The sequence below is a fragment of the Lygodium microphyllum genome, chromosome 18, assembly GCF_053477565.2.
Source record: "Lygodium microphyllum isolate KBCC chromosome 18, Lygodium_microphyllum_v1.1.10, whole genome shotgun sequence".
Taxonomy (NCBI): domain Eukaryota; kingdom Viridiplantae; phylum Streptophyta; class Polypodiopsida; order Schizaeales; family Lygodiaceae; genus Lygodium; species Lygodium microphyllum.
Window position 1 is genome coordinate 82,251,854 of NC_141152.1, and position 11,642 is coordinate 82,263,495.

Sequence of the window (11,642 nt, forward strand, 5' to 3'; positions counted from 1 at the left end):
CCCTATATATGGGTCTCAAACCAAACTCAACTAACTAAGGTGGCATACTGACCAAGCCATGAACTAGAGTAGATAAGGATAGCTGTCATCTAGCTATTATTCATGGGCGGTGTACCAACCGCGTCTACAACTGACAAGTCGATGACATAAATGCACAACGGTCACCCTGGCATATCACGAGTGGAGCTCAATATCTCAACAAGATGTTTTAAAACAAATATGTCTATAGTTGCATTTTAAAACATGCATACAACTTCTTCTTTTTTGCATTTACAAGCATGTTTAAATACCCTTAAGTTACTTCTTATTGGCCATACATTTAAATCCACTTTTAAATTTGTCATTAAACATGCCTGCTTATGTGCATCTATTGATCGCATCTATGCTTCCATTCTATTATAGTGAACTTGATAAATCACAAAAGATTTGGGAATGAGAGAGACAAGAGTGGATGATAAGAGAATGTGTACTATCTACCTTTATGTATGAGTGAGCATCTCCCTCATGCATGCATTTAATTATTTGTATTTTTTTTCTTTTTATGCTTTAAAAATATGAAAAGCATCATTTTGGACTTTTGATTTTCTTGCTTGAATGAGTTGTTAGAGTTCTATCTTAATTTTTGCTAAGGCCTAAGTCATGGTTCTAACTTTACAAAAATAATTACTATACCCTAAGGTCAAAATAGGAAAGTTACAATAATACTTAATAATCCCATGTATAAGCACACAAAGAAATTTTATGATAATAATACCCAAATAATAATTGTGAATACCAAAGGGGCTCTAATGATGAATATAAAACTCATTGCATTTGAATTATTGTAGCACACATAATACATTAATTCCATGTCTATTTGCTTGGCATAATGCATCTAATGCTAGACACAAATACTTGTAATAAGTCACTATTATTTGATGAATAGAAAATTGTGATAAAATTTAACATTAGAATATTACATAATGCTAGTATTTAATGCATTTTGTATTTCTAGTGAGCAAATTATTAGTAGCTAGAGTAATGTAGCTACAATGGTTTTATATTTAGTAGTGGGAGTGCCTTAAATACATGATATTATTATTTTAGATGTTACTTTTACACATATTTATTTATAAAGTTATGTGTGAGATTATTTATTATGATCTTAACCTTTATATTGTAACATGTGGCTTCACACTTGATTTTTGTGGCCAAAAGCGTCCCCTTTGTGTTATCCTTTCATCACTTTACATATGCCAAGGTTTATAGGAATACAGTGCAATCATTTATGCCATGCTAGCAATCTGGTGTGTAGCACTACGTCACACCTCCCCCCAAAAAAGGGATTGGGCATATGTGGTGATGAGTTGGCCCTTGCTTGCCCCTTCTTTATCTTCTATTACCAACACCCATACTCTATCATATGTCCAAAAAAACAGCTAGCAATTTGCAGTGTTTTTCCTACGAACACCATATTAGAGAATTTGGGAACCTCCCAAGTCCCACTTTCAAATAAGGGGTAAAGATTTGGCCATGTGGCTAAATCTTAACCCGTGCTTCAAAGTGGGACTTGGAAAGACAACATATATAGTAATTAGGGTAGACTCCACTTTCAAATAAGGAGACAAGATTTGATCATGTGGCAAAATATTAACTATATTGGAAATTCCCAAATTTCCTAATATAGTGTTTACACAAGCATTTACCAAGATACAAAAGTAATGGAATGGTGATAGTTGTGCGATGTCATGTTTTGATAGGTGCAATAGGTGTCTGGAATAAAAATTCAATCAATCATCTTTGACAGGTGCAATGGTTGTCCTAAAAAATAGTTCAAACAACCATATTAAACACAAAATTTGAGTTCCTCACAACCTTCTTAAATGTTCAACTGTAGCCCATAAATATACGTTCTACTACATTATGAGTTTTAAATGGAAATTGTGATTGTGAACACAAATGACATGCTACTCGAAATAACATGTTCAAAATAGGCAAGATCTTGCACTTAGCAATGTCATTGCTATAAAAAATCGTTTTTGGCATCCTAGACATTGATATTAGTCCTCATATTATTCATGACTGCATTGATAAAAAGATCCTGTAGTACACAAAAACCTCTTCAACATGTAGTAATGGTACTTCTGGATGCTCTTTGATAGCCTTCAAATGCACATAGCATTACATGTTGCAGGGAAGGATGCATTAACATCATTGCACTGTTTAGATCAAAACAGAAGCAATAAGAACTTTCTATGCAAAAATCATTGTAATTAGTTCAAAAAAAGTAATCCATAGAATGTGATTTCTCACTTGTTTGAGAACTTCAAATGCATGTGTTCTTACACAATTGGACTAGTGCCATAATCACATTTCTCATTGCTAGTTTGGTTACTACTAGTAATCAAACAAATATTGTGAGAAGACAAAAGGCATCCTAGCACAACATAAAGTGAACGCTATGAAAAGTCACATTTCCAAAATGACACACATTGTGGATGGTAATGTGTGTGCTTTAGTTAAAAATATGTAATAGTCTAGAAATTGACTTTTGTACATGTACCATTTTGAAGTGTAGAAGATATATTTGTGGTTGACATGTGTACCTCCTTAGCTACGGTATTGGATCTATATGATGCTCTTCATTGCATGGATGCCTCTTCTACTACATTTTTACTTTAGAGGGATGCTCTTGCATTCTGTATGATCGTTGTTAGCATTTACAGGAAAACAATGTAGTCAATAAGGTATGGTGATGATGAAGATGAGTATGATGAGATGGACTATGATGACACTTGTATATTCTACCCATTCTTGAGCCTGTGCATGGATTGCACTCCTATATATGCATGTGCATTTTTTATAGTCAAGGCAATGCAAGGTATTGTTATGGAAAGATGTGCTAAATTCCCACTCTCTGATTTCTATGTAAAGCCTCAATCTTTGGACTGGTGGATTTTTTACATTAAGGCTACGAGAGAGAATGATACATGTTTTAAAGAGGCGTTTTGTTTCCCCATATCACTATTTGTGCATCTTGCAAACTTGATGCATGATGACCTCAAGAAGTAAGGGAACATTCCTTTTCAATTGAGAAATATTAGTGGGAGGCTCATTTCTATTGAGAAGATGGTAGTAATTGGTGTTTTGCATTTGGCTAATGGAAGGCAATACATTGAGATTGGAGAGCATTTTGGAGTTGGGAAGTCCATGGTTTCCAAGATTGTGCAGAGGTCCATTGATGATGTTTAGATGCGCAAGTCATGTTTTATAACCTTGCCATGGGATGCAAATGTTGTTAATAGCGTAAAGGATAGGTCTATACTTTTCCAAGGGTTTGCCCAATTGTTGTGGTTTGCTTGATATGACTTGTGTAAATATGGATAAGCCTAGATGTGTCAATTCATTCACTTGGTTTGATAGAAACAAGAACTATCAATGTCTATTCATTGCATTGTTGATATGGAGTATCAATTTCTTAACATCTACACAAGATGGTCTGGTGCAACTCATGATAGCTGTGTTTTTTACAACTTCACCTTTTGTGTGCATGCTCTTGGTTGGTAGTATCTTAGTGGCCCACTCGTTGTTGATCGAGATTTCTCCATAAGGGAATACATAATGAGGATGGAGGGTTTTCCCTGCACGATTGGCTAATGACATCATACTGATTACCACAATTGATTTGGAAATCGAGTACAACTACATTATTGCATCCACACATAGTATGGTGGAGTGAATTTGACTCGAGGAAGTTACTATATGTATATCCTCTACATCACATGTGTTCAAGGCCTATTTATAAATATCCTTATTTGTGAAATTTTCATGAATAAAAGATAACCCTTTTTTATTAAATTTGTAAATAACCCCTTTGTATTACACCCCTCCATATGTAAAAAATGTATAAAAATGGTATTTTAAAAATACCTTATTTTGAACCCACGTGAGCACATATATATTCATGAGTAACTTACCCAAGGAATTTGACCACCTCAAACAACGTTGGAGATTTTTGAATGGGAAATTTTTGAGGCCATCTCCAAAGTATTTTGCAAAGTGCATAGTCATTGTTGCACACTCCATAATATTTTCATCAAAGGAGTCTATGAGATGATTGAGCATGTATGTGTACACAATGCAAAGCTAGTTGCTCATTTCCATACACCAACAGAGGCATTTAGAGAAGAAATCCAAAGGAATTGGCTAGCACACTATGTGATGCATAGAAACTCTTAGTTTCACAACAAAAAAATTTGTTTTTTATTTCAAACCTAAACCTCAAATTTATTGAGTACTCTATTTTAAGTGATGCATCATTTCCTCATAAAGCATATCACTTGTTCTCATTTCAATGTCACAAGTAAGCACGGTTTATGAGCTATGTGTTACTTCAATATTGGGATTATTCTAACAATGCATTCAATGCAAAATGTAGAGACAATGACTCAATATTTCAAAACAAAATTAAAATAAGCAATGACAAAAATAATGTACACTTTCCAAAAAATAATTGAGTTATGAGCCATGTCTACGAGACGAGGATGTGCTAGCCTCATGTATAAACCAAATAAAGGTTGCAAGCTCTCGCATTACCTCATTTGTCTCTCTTTTATTTTGTCTCAGAGACCTATCATTTTCTGTTTGATTGAGATGAGCCCTATCATTCTCAATTTGATGATCGAGACACTTCCTTTGGTTCGCCAAAATGCCTTGCAATGCTTCTCTCTCCAAGGCTATCCAACTTTCCCATCTCCACAAAGTACTCCATTATTGCTTTGTTTTCTCCTCCAAGTCTCTTCCCAATGTTGCTTTATTTGTCTTGTAGTGCTTATGGTACCTAGTTGTTGAAGTATCTATTGGAGGTTGGTCTCCTTGAACATCTTCTCCTCCATCTCCTTGGTCACATTGACCATTCTCAATGTCAATGCTTACAGCATCACCACCTGTTGATGTGCATGCAAATCCATTTACCAAAAGAATAACATGTCTTGAAGATGAAATCTGTTTTATATGGACATTTATTGGGCTAGTGTAATCATCAAGGAAGAAATTAGGAACTTGCTCTAGCTAAGGTGTCAAATGAGGTGTCAACAACATCATCACCTAAATCAATTCCACATTCTCCCCTTGTTCAATTCTCTCTTGGATCATAAATGCTCATGTCAAAAGAGATTGGCAACTTTTGTGACTTTTTCTCTCGAGAAGCCATTTTCCAGTATGATGGGTGGCCTAAGGGAATTTTCTTTTCATAATCGTATATTGTTTTCCATTCCCTGTGCACTCTGTTCCATCTTGTCTTGCATTGCCTTTTTTTCTTCTGCAAACTCCAAACTTTGCAGATTGCTCCAAGATACAATCCCATCTAGGATCTATAGTTTGAATGTGTGGTGGAAGATGTTTTGTCTCTGGGTTGTTGATGTTGATCCCTCCAGAAGGTGAACCTTGCTATTGCTCAATTGTGTGCATTATTCTATATGTGTCCTCTTGGTACTTGCTCCTTTGTAGTTTTAGATGGTGTGCCTTGATGTGTCCCAATGACCTACTACAGTGGATATTTTGGAGCATGCAAAGGGGAGTGAACATGCACACTAGACATCATTCCCAAATACCTTGCCTGGTCTATGGACAAGGGACAATCCTTTTGTAATGGATGGATCCATTTGAGGATTTGGTGTTGTAACTTGATAGATAATGGAATGCAAACCCCCATTGTAACTATGCATTATGGGACCTTAATTCAAGGTGATTAAAAAGGCATGTCCATAAGCGAAGTCATAGATTTCCACATTTGACGAGTGAAATGGGGGAAAGTTTGAAATGGAAAGTTTGATGTTGTGGGGGAGAAAGTTTTGAAAGGAGCTCTCAAAGGCCTCAATGGAGTTATAGGGGCACTTGAAAAGGGGGCATCACAAAAAGTAGAACCAAATTGCACAACAAAGAAGTGTAGGTTGATGTGATGAGCAACATGCATACTTATGCTACCAATCATGCCTAGTGTGGAGCCAAATGGAGAAGCACATGTTTGGTCTTCAAGTTGTGATGATGGCACAAAAGACTCATCCAATCCCTCAACATCATCGTTTTGAGACAAATCTTGAGTAGACATACTGCCATCAACATGGATCATCAAAGAATAGTAGAAAGAATATATCAAAACATCATAATGTTGATTTCTTAAAGGTATGACACATCTTGCAAGAAAACTTTGTGCATCGATATCCACATCTTATGTGCTGAAGGTATGCATTGCATATAGGGGAAGACATTTCAGCATTGACAATATGTTATCTTATAAACATACATAAAATTTTAAAATTATTGTAGTGCATGGCTGATTCATCTGTATTGGTGAGGTATTGGCATAGATGACATGATGGAAATAACAGATTTGAGTATTAGAATAAGGAAATAAGCAATTACAAATGCACATGTATTAGCAAGAAATTTCAGTACAACTTAGTATTTGCAAATGAAGTGCAAAATCATAAAAAGGGCCAAACACAATGAAGATGAAAAAATTACAAAATAAGAGCCTATAATCTACAATTGGATTATTCAATGCTACTATATGAAACTTGCAACAAATACCAAACACTTGAAATTAGAATATTCCATGCTATTGGAGGAAAAGAGAAAGATATCCATGAAATAATTAATTTTAGCCAAGGATTCTTAAAATTTCCCTTTTATTCCATGATGGAATAACATAATGAAATGGCATGCAATGTAGAACATAAACAATGTAATAGTATGAACATGGAAGCATTTCTCCCTGCACATGAATGTGTTGTATAATTCAATGAAAATGAAAGCATGAAAGTGCAACTCTTGACATAAGAATTTAATAAAAGGTTTCCACATATGCGAAGGGTTAACTAAAATGATAGCACCAAATGCTTGAACCATTCACAAAGTGATAGTACAAATAATTACAAGCATTTGCTAAACAAGCAGATTATATTTCCATTAGAGTTCCATTAGAGGTGGCAAGAAAGATAATGATCATCATGGGAAGGACTCCCAAAAGTCCCTATCTAAGTCAGGGTGGACACAACAAGTCCTGTGGACATAAGTCTGATCTTACATGCCATTATTGTGGGAAAGCAGGACACATACAACTACTTTGCCATAAGATGCACGATGACAAGTGCAACGAAAAGGAAAAATAAAAAGTGCAGGAGAAATCCAATGATCACAGTATTATACCTACAAAGTCTAGCATAAAGATTGAGGTGATAAATGTCATGCAAGACACATACGGCCACTGTGCCATAAGATGCACGATGACAAGTGCGATGAAAAGGGAAAATAAAAAGTGCAAGAGAAATACAATGATCACAATATTATACCTATAAATTCTAGCATAAAGATTGAGGAGATAAATGTCATGTAGAGCCTAAGGAGTCTGATGGTGACTACATCTTGGCAACCTCTTCATGTGATGCCTCTCACAGTTGACTAAGGCTCATCAGTCTATGCATGCACAGTGTTGGCTCTTGGATTTGGATGCATCTTTTCATGTGACCCCCTAATGTGAATGGTTTCATACCTATCATAGTGCATCTGATACTGTGCACTTAGGTGATGATTGGTCTCTTGCTACTGTTGGCATTGGTGATGTCACTCTACAGTTTTCATCTAGTAGAACTTTTATTATAATGTACATCATGTACGCGCCCTGACTAAAAGCCTTATGTTTGCTGGGCAGCTTGATGATGCAAGTTATCATATATGCTTTGGTGATTCTACATGGAAGATAACTCGTGGTAGGCTTGTTCTTGTAGGAGGTACCAAGTCTGGCAGTCTCTACCCCTTGGTTATATTTGGTACTATTGACTATGTTTTGTTAGTGGGTTTCATCCCACATGTATATCTCTGGCATGCTCGTCTTGGGCATATTTCACTTTTAAGAGAATGAAAATGCTTAGTGCTTTGTAGTATCTTCCACCTTTTAACTACTTGCATTTTGGGTCATGTGATCGTTGTTTATATGATGGCAAGTAGACTAGGAATTCGCATAAAAAGTCTAGTATTCCATACACGGGTGAACCTTTGGCTCATGTGCATTCAGATGTATGTGGACCCATACCCTATTAGTCATTATGGGGTGTGAAGTACTTTTTCACATTTATTGGCAATTATTCACGTAAGGTTTGGGCTCATCTTATAAAGAAGAAATATGATGTCTTGACCATCTTTTAGCATTGGCTTTCTCTCACTGAGAATTAGTCTAGGTATAGGTTGAAATGCCTAAGAACCAATAATGGGATCAGTATGTCTCACGTGCCTTTGAGCAGTTTTGTGACGAGTGGGGTATTAAGTGTTAGTTGATCGCCCCTTACACCCCTCTCTAGAATGGTATGGCTAAGCGTATGAATAGGACTATCCGAGAGATGGTCCGCAGTAGTATGCTTAGCCAAGCAGGCTTACCATAGTATTTTTGAGCTGAGGCAGTCTTTACTACCATGTATCTCATTAACTTCTAATTTGCAGAGGAAGTATGGATAGGAAAACCTCCCTCATATGCTCATTTGCGTGTCTTTGGATGTGAGGCCTTCTGCCATGTGTCCAAGGACAAACGTAATAAGCTGGATCCTAAAAGTATAAAATGTATTTTCCTTGGCTATGGAGATATAGATGAGATGGGATAGACTTTGGGATCCACATGCCCACCAAAAGTGATACACATCTCCACGGAGCACTTGACACATGTTTGGAGGGTGTTTGACATATTGAGAGAGCACCAACTATTTGGTAAGGAGAGAAAATGCATATTCATGCAAACATCTGTGGAGTACTTGGGACACATTGTGAGCAAAAATGGTATACATGTTGACCTGAAGAAGGTGCATTGTGTTAGAGACTCGCCCACTTCCTCCACCACCACTTCCTTGCATGGCTTCCTTGGTCTCTCTTCATTCTATAGATGCTTCATTAAGCACTATGCCACCATTGTAGCACCTTTGACTGATCGCTTGAAAAAGGAGTCATTCTTTTGGGATGCCACTACGGAACATAGCTTCAAGTAGTTAAAGGACGAACTTACTTTAGCCCCCATCCTTGTTTTCCCTGACTTCTCTAATTTGTTTACCATTCATTGTGATGCCAGTGGCTGGGGTATTGGTGCAGTGTTGTTGCAAGAGCATGGTGTGGAAATGCAAATGAATGTATATGACGAGGACATGTTGGTCATTCTCCATGCCATCAAGAAATGGCACCACTATTTGTATGGCAGCCGCTTCCAAGTAAAAAGTGACCACCGAGACCTCCAGTACATCTTGACTCAGTCTACTTTGACTCCTAAGCAACGGCAATGGGTGGCAACATTACAGAACTATGACTTTGACATTTCATACACTCGAGGCAAGGATAATATTGTGGCTGATTCACTCTCTCAAATGTGGGCATGCAAGGTGTCCTCTATCTCAAAATTGCACAATGATTGGGTTGAAGAGCTTCAAGAGGCTTACTTGTTAGATGATCATTTCAGCCACACATTTCAAAAATTACAGTATGGGGCCATGGTTGAAAACTCCCAATATCAGCTTAAGCATGGCCTTCTTTGGTCCCATGGCAAGATTGTCATCCCCCACACTTCCCCCTTCACGCAAAAGATCATGGAAGAGATGCGTTCTTGCCCCACTGCTAGTCACTTGGGTGTTTTCAAAACATATGACAAGATTGCTAAAAGCTTTCATTGGAAAGGCTTATGGAGGGATGTCAAGGACTTTGTGAACGAATGTGTTCCATGCCAATAGAACAAGGATAGTACACTCAAGCCTACTGGCCTCTTACAGCCCCTCCCTATCCCTAAAGGAAAATGGACTCACATCACGATGTATTTATCACTGGCCTTCCTGCAACTAAGAAAGGGTGGAATAGTATCTATGTGATCATTGATCGCCTCACCAAAGCTGCCCACTAAAATCCAATACACTGCCTCCCAGGTGGCCAATCAGTTTATGGAACATGTATTCGAGTTGCATGGCTTGCCACAAGTCATAATACATGATCAGGATGCAAAATTTATGAGTAACTTCTGGCAGACAGTTTTTACCTCCATGGGGACCAAGCTTGCTCCATCCACTGCATACCACCCTCAGACTGATGGCCAGACTGAAAGAGTGAACAAATGGCTTGAGACATATTTGAGGCACTTTTTCCATGATGTTCAGCAGAGTTGGGATATGTGGCTTCACTTGGCTGAGTTTGCCTATAATAACTCCATGCACTCTAGCATTGGAGTTTTCCCTTTTGAGGCCTTATATGGGTATAAGGTTCCCCTCCCCACAGTCTTATTTAATGATAAGATCAATCCTCAGAGTTAGGTTGAATTGGATCGCATGCAAGCATTACTTCAACAATGCAAAAAGAACCTTCAAAAGCTAAGTATTGTTGTGGGTAAGATATTGGAGGATACCAAAATGTATAGGAAGATGGTGGAAAGTTTGATCTTCACCACTATCACCAAGCTAGATTGTAACCACATAGTTAACTTGGAGAGTCTGTTTATGTAGATGCCTTGTTATGGGTAAGATATTGGAGGATACCAAAATGTATAGGGAGATGGTGGAAAGTTTGATCTTCACCACTATCACCAAGCTAGATTGCAACCACATAGTTAACTTGGAGAGTCTGTTTATGTAGATGCCTTGTAAGCCTCATTTGGATATGGTGAGATATGCTTTGTGGCACCTTAAGGACACATTGGATTATGATATATTTTATGAGGGTGACGTGGTAGTGCATTTATTTTACTATACTAATTCAAATTGGGGAGGCGCTGTGTGACAGGATGTCCACTAGTGGCTATGTAATTTCCTTTGAGAGTGGAGTTGTGACTCTAAGTAGTAAGAAATAGCCCATTGTCACACTATTGAGTACAAAGGAAAAGTACAGGGGTGTTGCTATGGCGGCATATCAAGTAGCTTGGATGCAAAATCTACTTGATGATTTGTGAATATAGATAGATAGGATGGTTTTCACTTATTGTGACAACATGAGTAGCATGTACTTGATGAGGAACCCATTGTTTCATGCATGCACAAAACACATTGAGGTTCATTACCATTTCATCAAAGAGCAGTCTTGGTAGGTGACATTGATCTCATATGTATGAGCACAAAGAAGCAAGTTGCAAATATTTTCACTAAGGCCCTAGGAGTAGAAAAGATTCAACAATTCAAAGCTTACTAGTATTAAGATGTTAAGCTCAAGATGAGCTTACACTCATGGACTTATATGACCATTTCCACATTCATATCACTGATGTGGTTGTGGTACATGCATCGGCATATCATTCCAATGATACTTTACAGTTAGACATAGTCCACATACTCAAATTATAGGGTATCTACCTAGTGATCTTTATACTTAGCATGTTTACACTAGAATGCTTGTATATTGTCTATGTTGTACTTTATCTTAATATTATTGGTATACTATTATAGCGGAGAAGAAGAAGAAGAAGAAAGACTAGGGTTTTCAGCTTCCTATCTCGTGTGATATTGTCTATGTTTTACTTTCTCTTTTTCTTGGTAGACTATTATCGTGGAGAAGAAGAAGAGAAGAAGAAGAAAGACTAGGGTTTTCAACCTCCTATCTCATGTGCATTCTCTATTTGTTGTGTGTGTTGTGAGAGCTCAATCTCTCTCTCCCTC